This window comes from Elephas maximus, chromosome 8 (assembly GCF_024166365.1).
Source record: "Elephas maximus indicus isolate mEleMax1 chromosome 8, mEleMax1 primary haplotype, whole genome shotgun sequence".
Lineage (NCBI taxonomy): Eukaryota > Metazoa > Chordata > Mammalia > Proboscidea > Elephantidae > Elephas > Elephas maximus.
In genome coordinates, this window is record NC_064826.1 from 132,686,856 (window position 1) to 132,713,923 (window position 27,068).

General features: G+C 39.5%; 1 protein-coding gene and 1 non-coding gene across 12 annotated transcripts in view; both read left to right on the forward strand.

Annotated features, from left to right (window-relative positions):
* Window positions 1-27,068, forward strand: part of ZNF248 (zinc finger protein 248) — an 85,394-nt gene that overhangs the window by 20,895 nt on the left and 37,431 nt on the right. The gene's annotated exons all lie outside the window — the stretch shown is intronic.
* On the forward strand, window positions 13,285-13,391 carry LOC126082317 (U6 spliceosomal RNA). The gene has a single exon (XR_007518554.1). It is a non-coding gene; the product is annotated as a U6 spliceosomal RNA (small nuclear RNA).

Below are 27,068 nucleotides of genomic sequence, written 5' to 3' on the forward strand. Positions count from 1 at the left end.
TTTTTAATTGTGCTTCAAGTGAAAGTTTACAAATCAAGTCAGCCTCTCATACAAAAACTTATATACACCTTGCTATATATATATGTATATTTATATATATATATATACTCCTAATTACTCTCCCCCTGATGAGACAGCACACTCCTTCCCTCCACTCTCTTTTTGTGTCCATTCACTTTCTTCTGGTGCTTGACGATGTCTTTTGTTGCTCTCTAGTTCAAGTTGTAGGGATAATTCTTTGTTATCCTTCCTTGTTCTGATACTCCAGTTACTCGTAGGTTATTTCTCTTGATAGAGCCCCACATGATTCTTAAGGTTTCTTCATTGTTTTAAATTCTTTTATCAGGTTTTTCTTCAAATATATTGGTGCCAAGTGCTTTATTTTCAAGTTCACCAATTCTGCTGTCCACTCACTCAATTCTTCTCTGACTTTCTATTGAGTTGCCTAATTCTGTAATTTTATTGTTAATCTTCTAAATTTCTGATTGCTGTCTCTGTATGGATTCTTGCAGCTTATTAAATTTTTCATTATGTTCCTGAATAACCTTTTTAATTTCTTCAACTGCTTTATCTGTGTGTTCCTTGGCTGTGTATCTCTGAGGAAAGTGTTTTCCTCTTCCCTAGAGCGTACAGGTAGGGGGGTTCTGGAGATGGACCATGGGCACCCAGTGTTTTTGGTTGTGAGTACTGGGAGGTACCAGTTATCGTTGGACCCCTTTTGCGGGTGGTTGGGTGACCTGAGTCCTTAGGCCCCTGATGTGGGTAGATGAGGACCCTGTTTAATAGGCAACGTGGTGTCAAACATCAAACACCCACCTCTCCACCACGCAGCTGAAACAGCTGTAGTCTGCCAGCAAGGGCCTATTCTTCTGAAATAGGCCCACACAGGTCCATGCAATGGGGAAAGGTATTCAAAGTCCATGGAACGTTTATGCCCGGACAGGAGCCGCTTCTGTCTTGAGCTCCCTGTGGTTAGTGGAGCTGGCAAATTATCTTTTCCCCCAGTTGCATATTTAATCCTTGTCCATGGCCAGGAGGATTGCTCCAGGCACTCAGCAGGGTCTGTCTCAGGCCCAGGGAAATCAACAGCCACTGAAGCCGGCTAGGGGGTGGGGACCGGTAAAATACACCCAAGTACTTAGGTTTTGCCAAGAGCGCCATTGCTCTCTGGTTCCCGAGGTGTGAGTAGGCTGTGTGGCTGGCTACTTTTCCCTGAGGAAACCGTGGCCCAATGCTACTACTAGCCCACTACAGCCACTCCTGGGAATGGTTCCTGAGGGATCCCGGCAATTCAGGTCCGGCAACTCCTTTTTGCTTCTGAACCGCTTCTTTCTCCCCCTGCCACTCAGTCCGTTTTCTAACTTTGTCTTCGATGTTCAGGGCTCCTAGGTTGTCATAAAAATAATTGTTTCACTTGTTTTTTCACGTCTTTGTTGTAAATGGGTTCGTGGGAAGTGTCTGGATAGTCTACCATCTTGGTCCTGCCTCCTGGGCTGTTGATCTTAATTCTCCTTCCCTCTTGTGAAGTTAGAGGAGTTCAAATGCCCTCTCCACACCATTTTTGCAAACTCTACCCCTGGTATCCACTAATAGACATAGTTTCTGTATATTTACCTGTTTGTGTCATTTCATAAAATAGAGAACATACGATATTTTTTTGTAGTTGATTTGTTTCACTCAATATAATGTTCTTCTGGTTCATGCATGGTGTAAAATGTTTCGAGAACTCACTTTATGGCTGAATAATAGTATGTATGTATGTACCACATTTTACTTAACAGTTTATCCACTGGTGGGCACTTAAGTTGTTTGCATCTTTTTGCTATCGTCAGTAGTGCTACAATGAACATAGACGTTCGTATGTCCGTTCCTGTCACTTTGATTCGATCCCTAGAGTATATACCTAGGAGTGGAATTGTTGGGTTGTATGGAAGATCTACATCTAGTTTTTGAGGAACTGCCAGCCTGTTCATAACGGCTGTACCATTTTGCATTTCCACGAGCAACGGATGAGGGTTCCAATTTCTTCATGTCCCATGTGTTATGGATTGAATTGTATCCCACAAAAATGTGTATCAATTTAGCTAGGCCATGGTACCCAGTACTGCATGGTTGTCTGCTGTTTTGTGATCTGCTGTAGTTACCCTGTGTGTTGTAAATCCTAACCTCTGCGATGTTAATGAAGCAGGATTAGAGGCAGTCATGTTAATGAGGCAGGACTTAATCTATAGGAATAGATTGTATCTTGAGTCAATCTCTTTTGAGATGGAATACAGCAGAGAAAATAGGGACCTTATGCCACCAAGAATGAAGGACTGGAAGGGGAATGAGTCCTTTGGACCCAGGGTCCCTGTGCTGAGAAGCTCCTAGACCAGGAGAAGATTGATGACAAGGACCTTCATCTAGAGCCAATGAAGAGAGAAAGAAAAAGCCTTTCCCCGGAGCTGGCACCATGAATTCGGATTTTAGTTTCCTAGACTGTGAGAGAGTAAATTTCTGTTTGTTAAAGCCATCTACTTGGGATATTTCTGTTATAGCAGCACTAGATAACCAAGATACCCTTCAACAGTTGTTACTGTCCCCTGTTTTTTTTTTTTTTTTAACCTTACCCATCCCAGTGGGAGTGAAATGGTATTGCATTGTGACTTTGGTTTGCATTTCTCTGTTGGTTAATGACATTAAACATTTTTTCATGTGTCTGTTGGCCATTTGAATATCCTCTTTGGTGAAGTGTCTGTTCATGTCCTTTGCCCAATTTTTTATTGGGTTATTTGTCTTTTTGCTGATAAGTTTTGTAGAAGTTCCCTTTAAATTTTAGATATTACACACTTATCAGTTACATTGTCCTCAAAGATTTTTCCTAGTTTGTAGGGTATTTCTTTACTCTTTTGAAAAAGTCTTTCGATGGACATAAATGTTTAACTTTTATGAGGCTCCATTTATTTGTTGCTTGTGAATTTGTTGTTGTGTTTGATAATCTATTATCGAAAAAAAAAAAAAATAGGTCCCAGAGCTTTGCTCCTATTATTTTCTTCTAAGACATTTATGGTTTTAGCTTTAACATATTAGGTCCTTGATCCTTTTTGAATTACTTTCTGTGTATGGCGTGAGGTATGGGTCATGTTTCATTTTTCTGCATGTGGAAATTCAGTTTTGCCAGCACCATTTGTTGAAGAGACTGTTCCTTCCCCATTGAATGGATTTGGCTCCCATGTTGAAAATCAATTGATTTATTTTTGGGTTTTCAGTTATATCCCATTCTATTCTGTGTGTCTGTCATTAAACCAGAAACCCTGGTGGTGTAGTGCTTAAGAGTTACAACTGCTAACCAAAAGGTTGGCAGTTCTCATCTACCAGACACTTCTTGGAAACCCTATGGGGCAGTTCTATTCTGTCCTGTAGGGTTGCAGTGAGTCGGAATTGACTCGACAGCAACAGCTTTGGTTTTTGGTTTGGATCATTAAACCAGTATTAGACTGTTTCCATTACTCTGGCTGCATAATATGCTTTGAAGTTATGAAATGTGAGGCCCCTTGGTTCTTCAAAATTGTTTTGGCTATTCAGGGTCTCTTGTCTTTCCACATAAAATTGAGGATTAGTTTTCCATCTTGTAAAGAATGCCATTGCAATTTTGATCTGTATTGCCTTGCATCTCTGGATCGCTTTGAGTAGTATTTTTACACAGATAATGTGCTTTCTGCATCTGTTTGCCAGTTGTGCCCACCCCTCACGAAGTATTATTGTAAGTGTGGTATGCCAGCTTTTTTTTTTTTTTTACAGCAGAGAGAGAGGATTGGTATGGTGGCGATTGTGAGGGTAGGTCACAGTGGGAGGGTGCAAACGGCAAACAAATGCAGAAAGTGCACATTACTTATGTAAAAATACAGTATGTTTTCTAGTCCATGAAGGTGAAATGTCTTCCCATCTATTTAGGCTTTCTTTACTGTTTCAGCAGGGTTCTATGATTTTCGTGTATAATCTTTCACATCCCTGGGTAAATTTATTCCCAGATATTTTATTCTCTTCTCTACTATTGTAAATGGATTTGTGTTCTTAAGCTTTCAGGTTTCTCATTGTTGGTGTATAGAAACCCAACTGATTTTATGTGTTGTCCTTGTGTTATGAAACTGCTAAATTTCTCTATTAGTTCTAAAAGTTGTTTTTGGCAGATTCTTTGAAATTTTGTATGTATGGGATCATGTCATCTGTGAATAGAGAAAGCTTCACCATTTCTTTTCTAATTTGGGTATCTTTTATTTATTTTTCTTGCCTTATTGCTCTGTCTAGGACTTCAGTATAATATTGAATAGAAGTGTTGAGAGTGGGCATCCTTCTCCTGTTCCCATTTTCAAGGGGAAAGTTCTCATTTTCCCTTGAGTATAATGTTGGTAGTTTTTCAGAAATACCCTTAATTATGTTGAGGAGCTTCCCTTTTATTCCTGTCTTGTGGAGAGTTCTTTATCAAGAAAGGTTGCTGGATTTTATTACATTCCTTTTCTGCGTCAGTTGAGATAATCATGTGGTTCTTTTCCTTTGTTGTATTACACTGATTGATTTTCTAATGTTGAACCAACCTTGCATTGCTGGAATAAATCCCACTTAATCATGGTGTGTAATTCTTTTAATAGGTTGTTGGATTCTATTTGTTAGTTTTTTTTTTTTTGAGATTATGGTATCCATATTCATAAGAGATATTGGTGTGTAGTTTTCTTGTGGTACCTTTGTTTGACTTTGGTATCAGAGTAATACTGGCTTCATAGAAAGAGGGAACATTTCTTCTCTATTTTTTGGAATAGTTTGAACAGAATTGGTTTCAGTTCTCTATATATTTGATAGAATTCCCCAGTGAAGGTATCTGGGCCTGGACTTCCCTTTGTTCAGGTATTACATCTCCTGGTACCTGGTATGCAACTGTTCATCTGGCTAATGTCTTTTTCTCCATACCTGTTTTGGAGGACCACCAGAAGTAGTTTGCCTTTAGCTGGTAAGGTCAACAATACACCTTCAGCATTCTACCTCAGAGCTATATCAGCTCTTCAACCCTATGTCATAATTTAGTCCGCAGGGTCCTTTTCATCTTTTCCTTCCACAGGACATCATGCTAGTCCATTACATGGAGGATATTATCCTGATTGGAGCTAGTTCAAAAGAAGTGTCAGTGACTCTGGCCTTATTGGTAAAACATTTTCATGCTAGAGGTTGGGAAATTAATCTGACAGAAATTCAGGCCCCTTTCATCTCAGTGAAATTTCTAGAGGACCAGTGGTGTGGGGCATGTTGAGATATTCATTCTAAAGTGAGGGATAAGTTACTGCATCTGGCCCCTCAAGCCGCTAAAAGTAGGCACAAGGCCTAGTGGGCCGCTTCGGATTTCGGAGGCAACATGTTCCTCATTTGAGTGTGCTACTCCAGCCTATTGATAAAGTGACTCAAAAAGCTACTAGTTTTGAGTGAGGCCCAGAACAAGAGAAGGCTCCGCAACAGGTTCAGGATGCTGTCCAAGCGGCTTTGCCTCGTGGGCCGTATGACCTGGCTGATCCGATGGTACTTGAAGTGTCAGTTGCAGATAGAGATGCTGTTTGGAGTCTTTGGTAGGCCCCTGTTGGTGAATCACAGAGCAGACCCTTGGGACTTTGGAGCAAAGCCCTGCCATCTGGTGCAGATAACTACTCTCCTTTTGAGAAACAGCTTTTGGCTTTGTTACTGGGCCTTAGTAGAGACTGAATGCTTAACCATGTGGCTGAGCTGCCCATCAAGAAAACTGGGTGTTGCCTGACCTACAGAGCCATAAATTTGAATGTGCAGAACTCCATCATTAAATGGAAGTGGCATATATGAGATCAGGCCTGAGCAGCACCTGAAGGCACAAGTAAGTTGCATGAGAAAGCAGCCCAAATGTCCATGGTCTCCACTACTGTCATATTACCTTCCATCTCCCAGACTGCACTTATGGCCCCGTGGGGAGTTCTTTATCATCAGTTGACCACGGAAGGGAAAACCTGTGCCTGGTTCACAGATGGTTCTCCATATGGAGGCACCACTCAAAAGTGGACAGTGGCAGCACCATAGCCCCTTTCTGGGACCTCCCTGAGGGACAGTGGTGAAGGAAAATCCTCCCAATGGGCAGAACTTCAGTCAGTGCATCTGGTTGCCCGCTTTGCTTGAAAGGAGAGATGACCAGATGCGTGATTGTATACTGATTGATTTACCATGGCCAGTGGTTTGGTTGACTGGTCAAGGACTTGGAAAGAACCTAATTGGAAAATGGAGACAAGGAAATATGAGGAAGAGGTATGTGGATAGACCTCTCTGAATGTGTCAAAGAAGTGAAGATATTTGTGTCTCAGGTGAATGCTAACCAAAGGGTGACCTCAGCAGAGGAGTACTTTAACAACCAAGTAGATGGGATGTCACATTCTGTGGAAACCAGTCATTCTCTTTCCTCAGCCAATCCTGTTATTGCTCAGTGAGCTCGTGAACCAAGTGGCTTTGGTGGCAGGGATGGAGGTTATGCATGGGCTCCACAACATGGACTTCCATTCACGAAGGCCAGCTTCGCTATGGCCACTGCTGAGTGCCCAATGTGTCAGCAGCAAAGACCAACACTGAGTCCCCAGTATTGGCACCATTCCTCCAGGTGATCAGCCAGCAACCTGGTGGCAGGTTGATTACATTCGACTGCTTCTGTCATGAAGGGACATTTTCTTGTTCTTACTGGAATAGTCACTTCCTGTGGATACGGATTTCCCTTCCCTTCATGCAGTGCTTCTGCCAAAACTATCATCTGTGGCTTTATAGAATGCCTTATCTACTGTCATGGTATCTCAAGTATCATTGTATTGGATCAAGTGACTCAATTCACAGCAAATGAAGAGCAGCATTGGGCCTATGGTCGTGGAATTCACTGGTCTCCTATGTTCCCCATCATCCTGAAACCGCTGGCTTCATAGACTGATGATATGGTTTTCTAAAGACAATTATGACACCAGCTAGGTGGCAATACCTTGCAGGGTTGGGACAGTGTTTTCCAGGAGGCTGTATGTTGTCTAAACTAGCATCCAATATATGGTGCTGTTTCCCCCATAGCCAGAATTCATGGGTCCAGTAATTGAGGGATGGAAACAGAAGTAGCAGTACTAATACCCCTCTTGACCCACTCCCAACATTTTTGCTTACTATGCCTAGAAGCCTATGCTCTGAGCATCCATAAGTCTTAGTTTAATGCAGGAATGCTCCTACCTGGAGACTTACCACTGATTCCACTGAACTGAAAATTAAGAATGCCACCCGTGTCTTTGGGCTCCTCATGCCTCTGAGGAGACAAAGAAGGGAGTTACTGTATTGGCTGGTGTGATTGATCCTGATTACAAAGAGGAAATCAGATTGATATTATGTAACAGAGGTAAAGAAGATTATGTCTGGAATGCAGGAGATCCCTTAGGATGTCTCTTAGTATTGTCATGCCCTGTGATTAAAGTCAACAGGAAACAACAGTAACGCAATTCAGATATGACTGCTAACAACCTAGACCCTTCAGGAATGAAAGTTTAGGTCAATCCACCTGCGAAGAACCATGACCAGCTGAGGTGCTTGCTGAGGGCTGAGGGAATACAGAATGGGTGGTGAAAGAAGGTAGCTCCGAATACCAGCTATGACCATGTGACTAGTTCAGAAACGAGGATTGTAATTGTTATGAGTGTTTCTTCCTTATCAGTGTGCATCAAATATATTTTCTTCACTTATAAAATATAAGCTGTGAACAGGGCTGGTGTGTTTTTAGTAGTACACATGTTAGTTGTATCACGTTAGGCTCAAGTTTGACTTCATAATTGTCTTATTCAAAGAGTACGTGTAGGATTTAAGGATCTTTGTACAGGTACCAAGTTGACAAGGGGTGGAGTGTGATGGTTAAGGTTGTGTGTCACGTGACTGGGCCATGATTCTCAGTGGTTTGGCAGTTGTGATGTAGTTTGGCAGATGTATAATAACATGATCACTTCCATGATGGGATCTGCTGTAAGTAGTCAGTTGAAATGGAGTTTTCTTGGGGGTGTGGCCTGCATCCAATATAGGTGGACTTCTTGGCAAGGCTTTTGCTTACTCTGGATCCTGCAGCTGACTCCTGTTCATCTTACATCCAGTTCTTGGGACTTCAGGTAGCAGCTTGCCTGCCATACTTGAGATTCATCAGGCTCTGTGGTCAGGATCTTGGGTTCACCAGCCCCTGCCAGCTAAATAAATCGGGAGAAGCCTCCAGCCTGACCTACAGATTTGGGACTTTCCAGTCTCTAAAGCTGCATGATCCATTTCTTTGATATATTTATCTGTGTTTTTCTGTCTTTATATATATACAGATGCCTCACTAGTTTTTCTTCTCTAAAACCAGCCTAAGAGAATAGGCTTTTTATTACTAATTCAATATCTGCCTGTTATGGGTCTGTTGAGCTTTTTTCTTTTCCTTTTGAGTCAGTTTAATTGGGTTACATTTTTCTAGGAATTTGTTCATTTCATAGAAGTTATCTATTTTGTTGCAGTATAGTTGTTCATAGTATTCTCTTTAGAATTTTTTTTTACTTCAAATGGGACAGGTGTATTGTCTCTGCTTTCATTTCTTATTTCTCATTTGCATCTTCTCTCTTAGTCGAGCTAGTGGTTTGTCAATTTTATTGATCTTTGCAAAGAAGCAGCATATGTATTTGTTGATTCTTCTGTTTTTCTGTTTCATAATTTTTTTCTCTAATTTTGTTATTTTTTCTAGTAGCTTTAGGGTTAGTTTGCTTTTCTTTTTCCAGTTGCTCTTGCTGTATAGTTTGTTTATTTGAGACTTTTCTTTTTGAATTTAGGCATTTATTGCTATAAATTTTACTGTGAGGACTCACTTTACTGCATCCTATGTTTTGGTATAATGTGTTTTCATTTTCATTTATCTCCAGGTATTATTTTATTCACTCTTGATTTTTTTCTTGACCCAATAGTTATTTAATGGTGCATTTTAAAATTTGCATTAATTTGCATGTTTTCTAGTTTTGCTTCTGTTGTTAATTTCTAATGTTCTTTTGTGGGCAGAGAAGATACTTTGTATAATTTCAGTCTTTTTAAATTTGTCGAGGCTTGTTTTGTGGCCTCACATTTGGTTTATTCTGGGAAATGATCAATGGGCACAGGAGAAAAATGTGTATTGTTTTGATGATCAGTGAGGTGTTCTATGTATGTCCATTAGGCCTGATTCGCTTATAGTGTTATTTAAGTCCTTACTAAGGAGCCCTGGTGGCATAGTGGCTAAGTGCTAAGCTGCTAACCAAAAGGTTGGTGGTTCAAACCCACCAGCCACTGTGCCAGAGAAAGATGTGGCAGTCTGCTTCCATAAAGAGTACAGCCTTGGAAACCCTATGGGGCAGTTTTGCTGGGTCCTCAAGGGTTGCTATGAGTTGGAATCAATTTGATGGCACACAACAACTTGTCCTTGGCAATCTTTTTAGAAGTTCTGTCCAGAACTGAGTGATGTATTGAAGTCCCCAGCTGTTATCGTGGAGTTGTCTATTACTCCTTTCATATCAGTCAGTACTTTTTTCATGTATTTTGGAGCACTGATATTAGGGCCATATGTATTTATAATTGTTACATCTTCTTGATGGATTGACTCTTTTGTTATTATGTGATGTCCTTCTTTATCTCTTATAATTGTGATTTAAAGTCTATTTTATCTGATATGAATATGACCACCTCGCTATTTTTTGGTTACTAGTTGCATGGAATTTTCTTTTCCATCCCTTTCCTTTCAGTCTGTTTGTATCCTTTTTTCTAAGGTGTGTCTTTTGTAGGCAGCACAACGATGGCTCACGTTTGTCTATTCATTCTGTCACACTCGGCCTTTTGAATGGGGAGTTTAGACCATTTGCATTTAAAGTAATTGCTGGGAATGAAGTACCTACTTCAATTTGCTGATTGATTTTTGCATGTCTTCTATCTTCTTTGTCCCATTATTTCCATATTTCTATTATTTTTTGTTTAGCTGCTTTCTTGCGCTGAGACTTTTTGATTTTTCTTTCTTCCCTTCTGTGTATTTTTTCTAAGTTTTTTCTTGGTGGTTACTGCAAATATTATATTGAACGAGTTACAATTGGAGCAACTATTTTGGCTTGCTGCCAGCATTTAACATTCAAACAACAAATAACATAAAATGATAACGTAGTATATAACTTTATACCTGTTTTGCTACTCCTCCCTTTTCTGTGGTTGACTCTCCAATTACATCGTTATGCGTGCTACATCTGATAGGTTTAATTTGTAGTTATTTCTTATGCACTTGACATTGTATTTGTTTGTGGAACCCAACTATTGAGTTTACTCCCTGAAAGTGCCGTGTACTTGGTTCTTAAATTTGCCTGTGTTGTTTCCTTCATTGTAGAAATCTCCCTTTTCCATGTGTAGGTTTGAATATTTGTCTATTATTCTTTCCTTTCAGTCTTAAGAACTTTCTTAAGTAATACTTACAGAGCAGATCTGGTAGTAACAAGTTTTCAGAACTTCTGTTTATATATGACTGTCTTGATTTCTGCCTTATTTCTGAATGACAGCTTTGCTGAGTAAAGAATTCTTATTTGACAATTGTTTTCCTTCAGTACTTTATACATATTGCTCCATTGTCTTCTAGCCTCCAGGGTTTTTGAGTTGAAATCCACACTAATTCTTATGATATATTGTCCTTTTCTTTTGCTGCTTTCAGAATTCTCTCCTTGTCTTTGGTTTTCAAGAATTTTATTACAGTGTGCCACAGTGTAGACCTCCTTATATTCCTTTTGCTTGAAGTTTGTCTAGCTTCCTGGATAGGCAGGCTCAATTCCTTATTCAGGTCTATGAAATTCTTGAAGTTTATCTCTTGGAAAATTCTTTGTCGTTTTTTCTATCCTGTTGTTCTGAAATTCCACAAATCCTAATGCTGGACTTCTTAATTGAATCCCACATTTCTTTTGGGCATAGTTCGCTTTTCTCTGTTCTTTTGTCTTTAACCTTCATAAGGTCAGTTACCCAGTCTTCTAGTTCACCTATTCTGTCTTCTGTCTACTCAAATCTATTGTTGAATGTTTCTCTTGCATTTTCTCTTTTTAGAGATAGTAATGTAAATATATTTTCACAAATGAAATTATCTTGTACATGCTATTTATATACTGCTTTTGGTTTTTTTTTTTTCTGTTAGTGTGGATTGAGATCTTATCCCTGACATCATATATTTTTCTAATATTTGCATTTTTAGTGAATGTTTACACAACAGTTCAGGTTCCCCTTCAACAGCTCCTGCACAGGTTGTTCAGTGACCCTGGTAACATTCTTCACAATCTGTGAACATTGTCATTGTTTCTGCTCTGATTTTTCTGTTTCCATTAATCTACTTTCTCTGCCCCCTACATTCTCATCTTTGTTTGAAAATAATTGTTCACTGTTTGTCTTCATATAATTCTCTTGTATTTTCTAATTCAATTATTCTTCAATTCCACTATTTTTCTTTAAAAATGTTTTCAGTCTCCTTATTGTATTTCCCATATTTTTCTCTTATCTCCATGTAGTTTGTTTTCTGTGCGTTCTTTGTTTTCTTTGAACATATTTCACATTGTCGTCTAGAAGTCTTCTATTTGTCCCGTTAACCTAGTCTCCATCAGAGAAATTTTAGCTTCTTTATGTTTTTGTTTATATTGAGCCATCTCCTGTGGTCTTGTATGTTTTATAGTTTTTAGCTGAATGTACGACATTTCAGTATCTTACTGTGATAATCTGGAACTCAGAATTTTCTTTATTTCCTAGGAAATGGATAGTGCCTTCTTGCCTCTGGTCTAAGCAAGACTTAGTAGCATTCTCCCCAAGTATTTCATATTCCCTGTGCCTCTCCCCAAGTGCATGTTTGGGCTTCCCTGCTCCCTGCTTGTGAATTCCCACAGCCAATCTGCACCACTTTAATCGGGCCGCACTTTCCTTAGTTTAACGGATTTCAAATCTACTTTGTGCCAATTTTCCATGCTTCTCAGTTCTGCCCTAACTGAGAAAGCACCTCACCCCTTTTTTCAGACCTTACCAAGTCTGTTTACCTAGTATCTCTGAGCCAGTCTGCCTTCAGTGTAGATGTTGTCTTGGGTTCTTTGTTGAGTGGTAATGCCTCATCTTGCCCCGAAAGGGTCACAGTGAGCTGAGCTGCCAGGTAGAGTGCCAGCAGTCATCGAATCCAGCCTTTCTGCCGCCTCCACTCTATTATATCCTGAATCAGGGATCACCTTGGTTCTCCAGCACTCCCACTGCTGTCCGTAGCTCCAGAATTCTGTCTGTACTAATTTTTATTTTTTGTTCACTGGCTTAGTTGTAGGGGGATGTAAGGGAGTGATCACTTAAGCCACCATTTTGCCCCTCCCTTTCTCCATGGTTTCTAATGAGAAATTGGCTGTTAATATTATTGAGGACCCTTTATATGTGACAAGTTGCTTCTTCCTGCTTCCAAGATTTCTCTCTTTTCTTTTGGTTTTCAACAGTTTGATTATAATGTGTCTTCCTGTGGATATCTTTCACTTGGAATTTGAAATTTGTTGAGATTCTTGGTTGTGTGGACTCGTGTCTTTCAAATTTGAGAAGTTTTCAGCCAGCATTTCTACATACATTTTTTCTACGCCTTTTCTCGTAGGAGTCCCATAAAGCATGTGTTGGCCTGCCTGAGGCTGTCCCATAGCGCCTTTAGGCTCTGTCCACTTTTTGTAGCTGTAGTGAATTTTTCATTTCAGCTACTGTACTTCTCAGCTCCAGCATTTTTATTTAGTGGCCATTTATACTTTGTCTTTTTATTCATACACCCACTCCATACTTATTGACATGGTTAGATTCCAGAGTCCAGGTTGTTATGTGAAAAAGGAGGATGACCAAATCAGATTACAAATGGAGTATGACTACATCATTACACATATTCCAAATTTCATTATTACATAATTACTGTTATTGATTGAGATGTGTCCCCCCAAAACATGTGTCGACTTGGCTAGGCCATGATTCGCACTATTATGTGGTTTGTTCTCCATTTTGTAATCTGATGTAATTTTCCTAGGTGCTGTAAATCCTAATCTCTGCCTGTGATAAATGAGGCAAGATTAGGTTATGTTAAAGAGAGTTAGGGTGGGATGCAGCATTCTTACTCAGGTCACCCTGATCCTGTGTAAGGGGAGTTTCTCTGGGGAAACTCCTTGCATCACCTTTTATCTTGCAAAAGATAAAAGAGAAGCAACCAGATAGATAGGTACCTTACACCACTGGATGCTCCCTTTGGCAGCACGTAGACTAAAACTGAAACAATACAGAGAAGCTTTGCATCGCCCCTATGCAAAGATGACACACAAATTCCTGAAGCATTCCATATTTTTGGAACCATGTAGGGAAGAAGGCAATGGGATAACCTATATAAAACCTTTAAGGAAAAAAATTACCAGTCAAGAATTATATATCCAGCAAAACTGTCTGTCGGATATGATGGTGAGATTAGAGCATTTCCAGATAAACAGAAGTTTGGGGAATTTGTAAAAACCAAACCAAAATTACAAAAAGTCCTAAAGAGAGTCCTCCTGTTAGAAGATCAGTAACATCAGATAACAACCCAAGACAAGAACACAGGACAGAACAACCAGACATTAACTCGGGTAGGGAAGTCTCAAAAATAAAGCTAAAACACTGAAAATAGGGAAACAGAGATGTCAGTATGTTAAAGATGACAATATTAAACAAAAAAGAGGGACTAGATAATGTAGTCATACAATTTACATATAGAGAGGAAGTCAGGGGGTATCAAGAAATAAAGTAGGGTGGGACCAAGATGGCTGACTAGGTAGAATCTTCCATTTATCCTTCTTGCAACAAAGACTCAAAAAAACAAGTGAATCGATTACATACATAACAATCTACAAACCCTGACCATCAAACACAGAACTAAGGAGTTGACCTGAGTGACAGGGGAGCGAAAAGCCGCATGCTGAAGCAGCGACCATTTCTGGAGCTGGCGTGCCATGATGCAGCCTTGAGCCCTTGTGATTACCTGGAGCCAGAGTGGTGGGGCTGGTCGCAGCTCACTGAGATGGGGCAAGCACGGGACGCAGCCCTAACCCCCTGAAGCAACCTCGGCGGGGATCCAGCCAGCGCACGCAAGCAGCACACCGACGTGGCTGACGGGGAAGCAGCGACTTGTTTCAGAACCTGGAGCACAGCATCTTAGCCAGGAGACCTTGGTGCTGGGCTTTGGTATAAGCGAGGATTTGCTGAACACGGCCTCCTGAGACAGCACAAGCACGGGACTCAGCCCTAACCCTCGGGGGAAGTCTCGGCAGAGACCCAGCCAGTGCACACAGGCTACACACCCTTATGGAATGTCAAATAAAACAGCCCTCACCAAACAAGATAAGTAACTTTTTCTTGCCACAGCTGCTCTCTGCTATCTATCTGATCACTCCTTTTTCTGCCCCAGCAGGCTTCATTAACGTTGGAATTCCTTGGGCCAGGGAGTGAAACGGTCTGCAGGGTGTTTTTTCTCTTCTAACCCATTCTCCTGGCCTGAGAAAAGCAGTAATTAACAATCAGGGGAAAAAATCCTTCCCTGACTTCCCTAAACTGAAATATTAATACAGAACCAGTTCCAGCCAGGCATAAAAGATCCAGTCTTGGGCTTTCATCCCTACAGGGAACCACATGGCTATTATGATGCAAAGGCAATTCGGTTAGAGCTCTGACAGTAATTATTTTAGCTGAGCAGTGGAAAGGCAAGTTTTGGAGGTCAGATACCTCTCTACCTATTAAACAGAGCCCGCACTGATCGACAGCAGGAAACTGAGGGCTGAAGCTCCATCCACACCACCTAGCCACCTGCTAAAGGGGTCTGAGGATAGTGACACCTACCAGTCTTTAGAGGTACAAGCATTGGGTGCCTAAGGTACAGCTACAGAGCCCACCCACCAGAGTGCTCTAGAGATCAGAGACACTCCTACCTCACTTGCACATAGGGGAAGGGTGTCAGCATCCTACCCTTCTCGGAGTGTGACCCCCTGCTGCTACTAGAAACTGGTGCATACAGCCATCACCACTACTCTAAGTGAATATGTGACAGCCTACACCACACACTAGGTGACCCACTATCAGGGCACCTGAGCTGATTCTATTCAAGAATAGTGAATGGACTCATAGGCTCATATACCTGATAACACCTCAAGCCAGCTGGTAACAGGACATAAGTGATTCAAAGGCTACAACAGTCAAGATAGTGCAGTCTAGTAGCCCATCTGGGAGTATCGAAACAAAACAAAACAAGAAGATAAGACTCAATGAGCAAATATAAAAGAATTTGTTACACTATCTTATAGATGGCTCGGAGAGAGCAGTTGATATCAAATCACATAAAGAAGCAGAACATGATTTCTTCCACAAACCGCCAAATCAATCAAAATCTTTCCGAGATGAAGATACTTTCCTGGAATTGCCAGATATAGAATATAAAAAACGAATACACAGAATGATACAAGACATCAGGGCTGACCTCAGAAATGAAATAAGGCAATCTAGAGAAAAAGCCAAGGAACACACTGATAAAGCAGTAGAAAAAAATCAAAAAGATTATTCAAGAACATAGTGGAAGAATTAATAGAGAGGCAGCATTCAGAAATTCAAAAGATTAACAATAAAATTACAGAATTAGACAATTCAATAGGAAGTCAGAGGAGCAGAATCAATGAACTGGACTGCAGAGTTGGGGAGATGGAGGATAAGGCAATTGACACCAAAATAGTTGAAGAAAAATCAGATAAAAGAACTAAAAGAATGAAGAAACCCTAAGAATCATGTTGGACTCTATCAAGAAGAATAACTTGCGTGTGATTGGAGTTCCAGAACAGGGAGGGATAACAGAAAATGCAGAGAGAATAGTTGAAGATCAGCTGGCAGAAAACTTCCCTGGTATTGTGAAAGATGAAAGGATATCTATCCAAGATGCTCATCGAACCCCATACAAGATAGATCCCAAAAGAAAGTCACCAAGACATATTATCATCAAACTTGCCAAAACCAAAGATAAAGAGAAAATTATAAAAGCAGCCAGGGATAAACGAAAAGTCATCTACAAAGGAGAATCAATAAGTTTGGACTCCTCGACAAAAACCACGCAGGAAAGAAGGCAGTGGGATGATACATATAGAGCATTGATGGAGAAAAACTGCCAACCAAAAATCATATATCCAGCAAAACTCTCTCTCAGATATGAAGGTGAAATTAAGACATTTACAGATAAACACGAGCTTAGAGAATTTGCAAAAACCAAACCAAAGCTACAAGAAATACTAAAGGAAATTGTTTGGTCAGAAAATCAATAATATCAGATGCCAGCACAACAGAACATCCTGATATCAACTCAGGGAAATCACAAAAATAAAATAAGATTAATTAAAAAAGAATGCTCAAAACAGGGAATCATTGATGTCATTCTGTAAAAGATTACAGTGATCAAAACGAAGGGACAAAATATAGGAGGCATACATCTTCCATATGTAGAGGAAACCAAGTCGATATAGGACGATACAAGTTAGGTTTTTACTTAGAAAAATAGGGGTGAATATTAAGGTAACCACAAAGAGATCTAACATTTCCATACTTCAAAATAAAAAGAAAGATAACATAACGACTCATCAAAAAAAATTCTACTACTATGAGAAAAGGAACACGATTTACAAAGAAAAACTTCTCAGCACAAAACACTAAGTGGAAAAACGAAATTGTCAACAATGCACAAAAAAAGACAAAATGACAGCACTAAACTCATACTTAGCTATAATTATGCTGAATGTAAATGAACTAAATGCAGCAATAAATACACGGAGAGTTACAGACTGGATAAAAAACACGGTCCATCTATATGCTGCCTAAAAGAGACACACCTTAGACTTAGAGACACAAACAAACTAAAACTAAAAGGATGGAAAAAAATATATCAAGCAAAAAACATTCAAAAAAGAGCAAGAGTGGCAATACTAATTTCTGACAAAATAGACTTTAAAGTTTAATCCACCACAGCGAATGAAGAAGGACACTACATAATGATTAAAGGGACAATTGACCAGGAAGATATAACCATATTAAATATTTATGCAGCCAGTGACAGGTCTGCAAGATACATAAAAGAAACTTTGACAGAATTGAAAAGTGAGATAGATGCCTCCTCAATTATAGTAGGAGACTTTAACACACCACTTTCATAGAAGGACAGGACATCCAGTAAGAAGCTCAATAGAGACACGGAAGATCTCACTGCTACAGCCAACCAACTTGACCTGATAGACATATACAGAACACTCCACCCAACACCTGCAAATTATACTTTCTTTTCTAGTGCACATGAGACATTCTCTAGAATAGATAACATGTTAGATCATAAAACAAGCCTTTGCAGAATCCAAAACATCGAAATATTCCAAAGCATTTTCTCAGACCACAAGGCCATAAAAGCAGAAATCAATAAAAGGAAAACTAGGAAAAATCAAATACTTGGAAACTGAACAATACCCTGCTCAAAAAAGACTGGGTTTTAGAAGACATTAAGGAGGGAATAAAGAAATTCATAGAATGCAATGAGTCTGAAAACACTTCCTGTCAGAACTTTTGGCACACAGCAAAAGCAGTGCTCAGAGGTCCATTTATATCAATAAATGAACACATACATAAAGAAGAAAGAGCCAGAATCAAAGAACTGTCCCTATAACTTGCACAAAGAGGAACAGAGCAACAGAAGAATCCATCAGGCACCAGAAGAAAACAAATAATAAAATTTAGAGCAGAATTAAATGAATTACAGAATAGAAAAACAATTGAAAGAATTATCAAAGTCAAAAGGTGGTTCTTTGAAAAAAATTAACAGAATTGATAAGCCATTGGCCAGACTGAATAAAGAAATACAGGAAAGAAATGACCGTAATAACAAATGAGATGGGCCATATCACAACAGACTCAACCGATATTAAAAGAATCATACCTGATTACTACAAAAAATTGTACTCTAACGAATTTGAAAACCTGGAAGAAATGGATGAATTCTTAGAAACGCTACCTAGCTAAGCTAAAACAAACAGAAGTATAACAACTAAACAGACCCATAACAAAAAAAGAGATTGAGAAGGTAATCAAAAAATTCCCAACAACAACAAAAAAAGTCCTGACCTGGACAGCTTCACTGCACAGTTCTACCAGACTTTCAGAAGAGTTAACACCACTACTACTAAAGGTATTTTCAGAGCATAGAAAAGGATGGAATACTCCAAAACCCATTTTATGAAGCCAGCGTATCCCTGATACCAAAGCCAGATAAAAACACCATAAAAAAAGAAACTATATCCCTCATGAACATAGATGCAAAAATCCTCAACAAAATTCTAGCTAATAGAATTGAACAACATATCAAAAGAATCCACCATGACCAAGTGGGATTTATACCAGGTATGCTAGGATGGTTCAATATTAGAAAAACAATGTAATCCACCATATAAATAAAACAAAAGACAAAAACCACAGGATCTTATCAATTGATGCAGAGAAGGCATTTGACAAAGTCCAACATCCACTCGTGATAAAAACTCTCAGCAAAATAGGAATAGAAGGAAAATTCGTCAAGGTAGTGAAGGGCAATTTATGCAAAGCCAACAGCCAACATCATCCTAAATGGAGAGAGCCTGAAAGCATTTCCCTTAAACGGGAATCAGAGAAGGATGCCCTTTATCACTGCTCCTATTTAACATTGTGCTAGAGGTTCTAGCCAGAACAATTAAGCTAAACAATGAAATAAAGGGCATCCAGATCGGCAAGGAAGCAGTAAAATTATATCCATTTGCAAATGTCATGATCTTACGCACAGAGCACGCTAAGGAATTCTCAAGAAAACTACTGAAACTAATAGAAGAGTTCAGCAGAGTTTCAGGTTACAAGATAAACATACAAAAATCAGTTGGATTCCTCTACATCAACAAAATGAACATTGAAGAGGAAATCACGAAATCAATACCATTCACAGTAGCCCCCAAGAAGATAAAATACTTAGGAATAAATCTTACCAAAGATGTAAAAGACCTATACAAAGAAAACTATAAGGTACTACTGCAAGAAACAAAATGGGACCTATATAAGTGGAAAAACATTCCTTGGTCATGGATAGGAAGACTTAACATAGTAAAAATGTCTATTCTACCAAAAGCCATCTGTATATACAATGCACTTCCGATCTAAATTCCAGTGATGTTTTTTAATGTGATGGAGAAACAAATCACCAACTTCATACAGAAGGGAAAGAAGCCCCTGATAAGTAAAGCATTACTGAAAAAGAAGAAAGTGGGAGGCCTCATTCTACCTGATTTTAGAACCTATTATACACTCACAGTAGTCAAAACAGCCTGGTACTGGTACAACAACAGGCACATAGATCAATGGAACAGAATTGAGAACCCAGATATAAATCCATCCACATATGAGCAGCTGATGTTTGACAAAGGCCAAGTGTCAGTTAATTGGGGAAAAGACAGTCTTTTTAACAAATGGTGCTGGCATAACTAGATATCCATCTTCAAAAAGGTGAAACAGGAGCCATACCTCACACCCTACCCAAATTCTAACTCCAAATAGATCAAAGACCTAAACATAAAGTCTAAAACGATAAAGATCATGGAAGAAAAAATAGGGACAACCCTAGGAGCCCTAATACAAGGCATAAACAGAATACAAAACATTACTAAAAATGCCAAGGAGAAACCAGATAACTGGGAGGTCCTAAAAATCAAACACCTATGCTCATCTAAAGACTTGACCAAAAGAGGAGAAAGACCACCTACAGACTGGGAGAAAAGTTTCAGCTGTGACATCTCTAACCAGTGCCTGATCTGTGAAATCTACATGATTCTGTTAAAACTCAACGACAAAAAGACAAACAACCTAATTTAAAAATGGGCAAAGGATATGAACAGGCACTTCACTAAAGAAGACATTCAGGTGGCTAACAGATACATGAGGAAAAGCTCTCAATCATTAGTCATTAGAGAAATGCAAATCAAAACTACAATGAAATTCCATCTCACTCCAACAAGGCTGGCATTAATCCAAAAATCACAAAATAATAAATGTTGGAGAGTCTATGGAGAGATTGGAACATTTATACACTGCTGGTGGGAATGTAAAATGGTAGAAGTACTTTGGAAATCAATTTGGCACTTCCTTTAAAAGCTAGAAATTGAACTACCATACGACCCAGCAATCCCACTCTTAGGAATATATCCTAGAGAAATAAGACCCTTTACAGGAAAAGACGTATGCACACCCATGTTTACTGCAGCACTGTTTACAGTAGCAAAAAGATGGAAGTAACCAAGGTGCCCATCAGTGGACGAATGGTTAAAGGAGTTACGGTAGATTCACACAATGGAATACTATGCATCAATAAAGAACCGTGATGAATCTGTGAAACATTTCGTAACATGGGGGAATGTGGAAGGTATTACGCTGAGTGAAATTAGTCAGATGCAAAAGGACAAATATTTTATAAGACCACTATTATAAAAAAAAAACCATTATAAGGTCTTGAAAAAGAGTTTAAACTGAAAAGAACACACTCTTCCGTGGTTATGAGAAGGGGAAGGGAGGAAGGGTGGGAGAGGGGTATTTACTAATTAGATAAGAACTACTTTTGGTGAAGGGAAGGATAACACTCAATACAGGGGAGGTTAGCACAGCTGGACTAAACCAAAAGCAAAGAAGCTTCCTGAATAAACTGAATGCTTCGAAGCCCAGCGTAGCAGGGGCGGTGTGTTTGGGGACCATGGTTTCAGGAGACATCTAAGTCAATTTGCATAATAAAATCTATTAAGAAAACATTTCTGCATCCCACTTTGGAGAGTGGCGTCTGGGGTATTAAACGCTAGCAAGGGGCCATTAAGATCCATCAATGAGTGTAAACCTACGTGGAGCAAAGGAGAATGAAGAACGCTAAGGACACAAACTAATTACACGCTCAAGAGACAGAAAGGGCTACATGAACCAGAGACTACATCATCTTGAGACCAGAAGAACTAGATGGTGCTCTGCTACAACTGATGACTGCCCTGACAGGGAACACAACAGAGAACCCCTGAGGGAGCAGGAGAACAGTGGGATGCAGACCCCAGTTCCTCATAAAAAGACCAGATTTAATGGTGCTATTGAGACTAGAAGGACGCCGGTGGTAATGGCCCCCAAACCTTCTGTTGGCCCAGGCAGGAACCATTCCCAAAGCCTACTCGTCAGACATGGATTGGACTGAACAATGGGTTGGAGAGGAATGCTGATAAGGAGTGAGCTACTTGGATCAGGTGGATACTTGAGACTATGTTGGCATCTCCTGCGTGGAGCGGAAATGGGAGGGTAGAGGGGCTTAGGAGCTGCCAAAATGGACATGAAAAGAGAGAGTCGAAGGAGGGAGCGGGCTGTCTCATTGAGGGGAGAGTAATTGGGAGTATGTAGTAAAGTTTATATAATTTTTTATCTGAGCGACTGACTTGATTTGTAGACTTTCACTTAAAGCACAGTAGAAATTATTAAAAAAGAAATAAAAGACTGGTTTAAATTTAGAAAAATAAAGGCAAATATTAAAGTAACCTCAAAGGAACCTAAGAGTTCTGCACATCAAAGAAAAAACAAAACAAAACAAAAAAGCTCAGCAAATATAAAGTCAACAAGTATGAAAAAGATGAAGATACATAAAAGAAAATGACTCACCACAGAAAATAAAGTGGAACAAAGAAATTGTCAACAACACACAAAAAAGAAAAAAACACTTCAAATGACAGCACTAAACTCATCGCTACCAATAATTACACTAAATGTAAATAGACCAGCAAGGAGCCAGAGTAACAGATGGAAAAAAAAAGCATGATGCATCTATATGCTGCCTACAAGAGACACACCTTAGACTCAGAGACACCAGCTAAAACTCAAAGGATAGAAAAAAAGTATATCAACCAAACAACAATCAAAAAAGAGCAGGAGTGGCAATGTTAATCTCTGACAAAATGGGTTTTAAAGGAAAATCCACTGCAAAGGATAAGAAAGGACAGTATATAATGACTGAAGGGTTAGACCACCAGGAGGGCATTAACATAAGAAATATATACACACCCAATGACAGGGCTCTAAAATACATAAAATCTAACAGCATTGAAAAGAGAAATAGACAGTTCCATAATAATAGTAGAAAACTTAACATATCACTTTTGTTGGAGGACAGAACATCCAGAAAGAAGCTCCATGAAGACACGGAAGATCTAAATTCCACAGTCAGTCAACTTGAACTCATAGACAACTACAGAACACTCCACCCAAGAGCAGCCAAATATACTTTCTTTTCCAATACACATGGAACATTCTTCAGAATAGATTTTATATATTAGGCCACAGAGGAAGTCTTAACAGGATCCAAAACATCAAAATATTACAAAGCATCTTTTCTGACCACAGAGCCGTAAAAGTAGAAATCAATAAGAGAAAAAGCAAGAAAAAAAATCGAATACACGGAAAACGAACAACACCTTACTCCAAAACTACTAGGATATAGAAGAAACTAAGGACAGAATAAAGAAATTCATGGAATTAAATTAGAATGAAAACTTCCTATCAGAACTTTTGGGGCGCAGCAAAAGCATTGCTCAGAGGTCAGTTTACAGCAATAAATGAACACATCCAAAAAGAAGGGCCAAAATCAAAATATCAGCCCCACAATCCAAACAGAGCAGGAAAAGAGGCCCTCAGGCACCAGAAGAAAGGAAATAGTAAAAAATAAATAAATAAAAGTAAAAATTAGAGCAGAATTAAATGAAACAGAGAGTAGAAAAACAATTGCAAGAGTTAACAAGCCCAAAAGCTGGTTCTTGAAAAAGAACAACAAAATCGATACACCATTGACTAAACTGACAAAAGGAAAACAGGATAAGAAGCAAGTAAGTGGAATAAGAAATGAGATGGGCAATATCACAACACACCCAACTGAAATTAAAAGAACCACAACGGAATACTATGTAAAATCATACTCCAACAAATTTGAAAACCTAGAGGAAACGGACAAATTTCTAGAAACACACTACCTACCTAAACTAATACAAACAGAGGTAGAACACCTAAAGAAACCTGTAACAAAAATGAAGAGATTGAAGAGGTAATTTAAAAACTCCCAATGAAAAAAAAGCCCTGGCCCTGACAGCTTCACTGAAGAATTCTACAAAACTTTCAGAGACGAGTTAACAGCACTACTACTAAAGGTATTTCAGAGCATATAAAAGGATGAAAACCTCCCAAACTCATTCTTTGAAGCCCTGATACCAAAACCAGGTAAAGATGCAAAAGAAAAGAAAAGAAAAATTACAGACCAATATTCCTCATGAACATAGATGCAGAAATTCTCAACAAAATTCTAGCCAATAGAATTCAACAACATATCAAAACAGTAATTCATGATGACCAAGTGGGATTCATACCAGGTATGCAGGGATGGTTCAACGTTAGAAAATCAATGAATGTAATCTACCACATAAATAAAACCAAAGACAACCACATGATCTTGCTAATTTATGCAGAAAAGGCATCTGATAAAATAAAACTCTAATTCATGATAAACTCTCAGCAAAATAGGAATAGAAGGGAAGTCCCTCAACACAATAAAGGATATTTATACAAAGTCAACTGCCAACATCATCCTAAATGAAATCTGAAAGCGTTCCTGTTGAGAGCGGGAACCAGGCAAGGATGTCATTTATTCTTATTCAACATTGTGTTGGAGGTCCTCGGCAGAGCAAGGGGGCAAAAAAGGGAAATAAAGGCCATGCAGATTAGTAAGGAAGAACTGAAAGTATGTCTATTTTTAGATGCTATGATCTTATGCACAGAAACCCCCAAAGAATCCACAAGAAAACTACTGAAACTGATAGTTTTCTGCAAAATACCAGGGTACAAGATAAACATACAAAATCAGTTGGGTTCGTCTATATTGACAAAGAAAACTTCGAAGAGGAAATCACCACATTGATACCATTTACAATAGCCCCCAAGAAGATAAAATACTTAGGAATAAGTCTAACCAAAGATGTAAAAGGCCTGTATATAAAGAAAACTACAAGACACTATTGAAGAAGCCAAAAGAGACCTACATAAGTTGAAAAACATACCTTGCTCATAGATAGGAAGACTCAACATTGTGAAAATGTCTGTTCTACCCAAAGCAGTATGGAGACACAATGCAATCCCAACCCAAATTCCTGTGGCATCTTTTAAGGAGATAGAGAAATCACCAACTTCGTATAGAAAGGGAAGAGGCCCTGGATAAGTAAAGCATTACTGAAAAAGAACAACAAAGTGGGAGGCCTCACACTACCTGAGTTTAGAACCTGTTACCACCACGGTCGTCAGAACAGCCTGGTACTAGTACAACAGATACATAGACGTATGGAACAGAATTGCGGATCCAAACGTAAATTCATCCACCTGGAAGCTTTCATTTGACCAAGGCCCCAAATCCCTTAAATGGGGGAAAAGACAGTCTATTAAATGGTGCTGGCATAACTGGCTATCCATCTGCAGAAAAAAAATGAAACAAGACCCATACCTCACACCGTGTGCAGAAACTAAATGAAAATGTGTCAAAGATGTACATATAAAATCTAAAATGATAAAGATCATGGAAGAAAAAATAGGGGCAATGCTAGGAGCCCTTTTACATGGCATAAACAGTATACAAAATATAACTCACAATGCACAAACGCCATATGAGAAACTAGATAACTGTGGGCCCTAAAAATCAAACCATATGCTTATCAAAAGACTTCATCAAAAGAGTAAAAAGCCACCATACAGACTCGGAAATAATTTTTGGCTACGACGTATCTGATCAGGGTCTAATCTCTAAAACTGACAAGATACTGCAAAACTTCAACAACGAAAAAGGCAAATAACCCAATTAAAAAATGGGTGAAGATATGAACATGCACTTCACCAAAGAAGGCATTCAGGTGGCTAACAGATACATGAGAAAATGCTCAGGATCATTAGCCATTAGAGAAATGCAAATCAAAACTACAATGAGATACCATTTCACCCCAACAAGGCTGGGACTGATTCAAAAAACCCAAAATAATAAATATTGAAAAGGTTGTGGAGAGACTAAAATGCTTATGCACTGCTGTTGGGAATGTAAAATGGTATAATCACTTTAGAAATCGATTTGATGCTTCCTTAAAAAGCTGGAAATAGAAGTACCATACAATCCAGCAATTTCACTCCTTGGAATATATCCTAGAGAAATAAGAGCTGTCACAAAAATAGTTACATGCACACCCATGTTCATGGCAGCACTGTTCACAATAGCAAACGGATGGAAAAAATCTAGGTGCCCACCAGTGGACGAATGGATAAACAATTTATGGTATTTTCACACAATGGAATACTATGCAATGATAAAGAACAATTGTGAATCCACGAAACATCTCATAACATGGATGAATCTCAAAGGCATTCTGAGTGAAATTAGTTGCAAAGGGATAAATATAGTATGAGAACACTAGTATATGAACTCAAGAAAAAGTTTAAACACAGAGGAAAACATTCTTTGACAATTACAAAGGTGGGGAGAGAAGGAGGGAGAGGGGAATTCACTAACTAAATAGTACACAAGATCTATGTTAAGTGAAGGGAAAGACTGTATACAGTATAGGGAAGTCAGCATAACTGGACTAAACCAAAAGCTAGGGAGTTTCCTGAACACAACCAAACCTTTAGAGGAACAGAGCGGCAGGGGCCTGGGGACCATGGCTTCAGGAGACATCTAGGTCAATTGACATAACAAAATTTAATAAGAATGTTTGGATCCCACTTTGGTGAGGGGCATCTGGGGTCTTAAAAGCTATTGAGCAGCAGTGGGTCCCTACCTGCCTGGAGCAAAGGAGAATGAAGAACACCAAAGACACAAGGAAAATATTACCCAAAGAGACAAAAACGGTAACATAAACCAGACTGCATCAGCCTGAGAACAGAAGAGGTAGATGGTGTCTGGCTACCACCTATGACCTCCCTGATAGGGAACGCAAGAGTCCCTGACAGAGCAGCAGAAAAGTGTGGTGCAGAACTCGAATTCATGTAAAAAGACCAGACTTAATGATCTGACTGAGACTAGAGGAACTCCAGAAGACATGGGCCCCAGACTCTCTGTTAACCCAGAACCAAAACCATTCTAGAAGCCAACTCTTCAAAGATTAGACTGGACTGTAAGACATAAAATGATACTAATGAAGAGTGTGCTTCTTAGTTCAAGTAGATAGAGAAGAGTAAATGGGCAGCTCCTGTCCGGAGGTGAGATGAGAAGGTGGAAAGTGGTAGGTTGAATGGCTGAATGGATATGGTTTCTGGGGAAGAAAGGGGGAGCTCAGAAGAGAAGTGACTCCTGTCCAGCATAAACAGTCCATGGACTTTCAGAACCTGTCCCCTCTACGTGGACCTGTGTGGGCCTATTTCAGGAGAATAGGCCCTTGTTGGCAGACTACAAGTGTTTCACCTGTGTGGTGGAGAGTTGGGTGTTTGACACAACTTTGCCTATTAAAGAGGGTCCTCACCTACCCACATCAGGGGCCTAAGGACTGGTGGCTACACTTAGGTCACCCAGCCACCCACAAAAGAGGTCCAGCGATAACTGGTACCTCCCAGTACTCACAACCAAAAACACTGGGTGCCCATGGTCCATCTGCAGAACCCACCCACCTGTATGCTGTAGGGAAGAGGGAAACGCTTTCCTCAGAGATACTTGGGGGATTATTCTCAGCCCCCTGCCTTGTTCGGAGCATGACCGCCTGTTTCAACCAGATACCAGTACCTACACCAATCACCCCTGCCCCTCTAACACTGTAGGACAGAGCCTGTACCACACACTTGATGATCAGCTCCCTGGACACCTGAGCTGAATTCATACAAAAAAAGAGAATGGACTCCTAGACTGATATACCTCATAACAGCTGTAGCCACCTGGA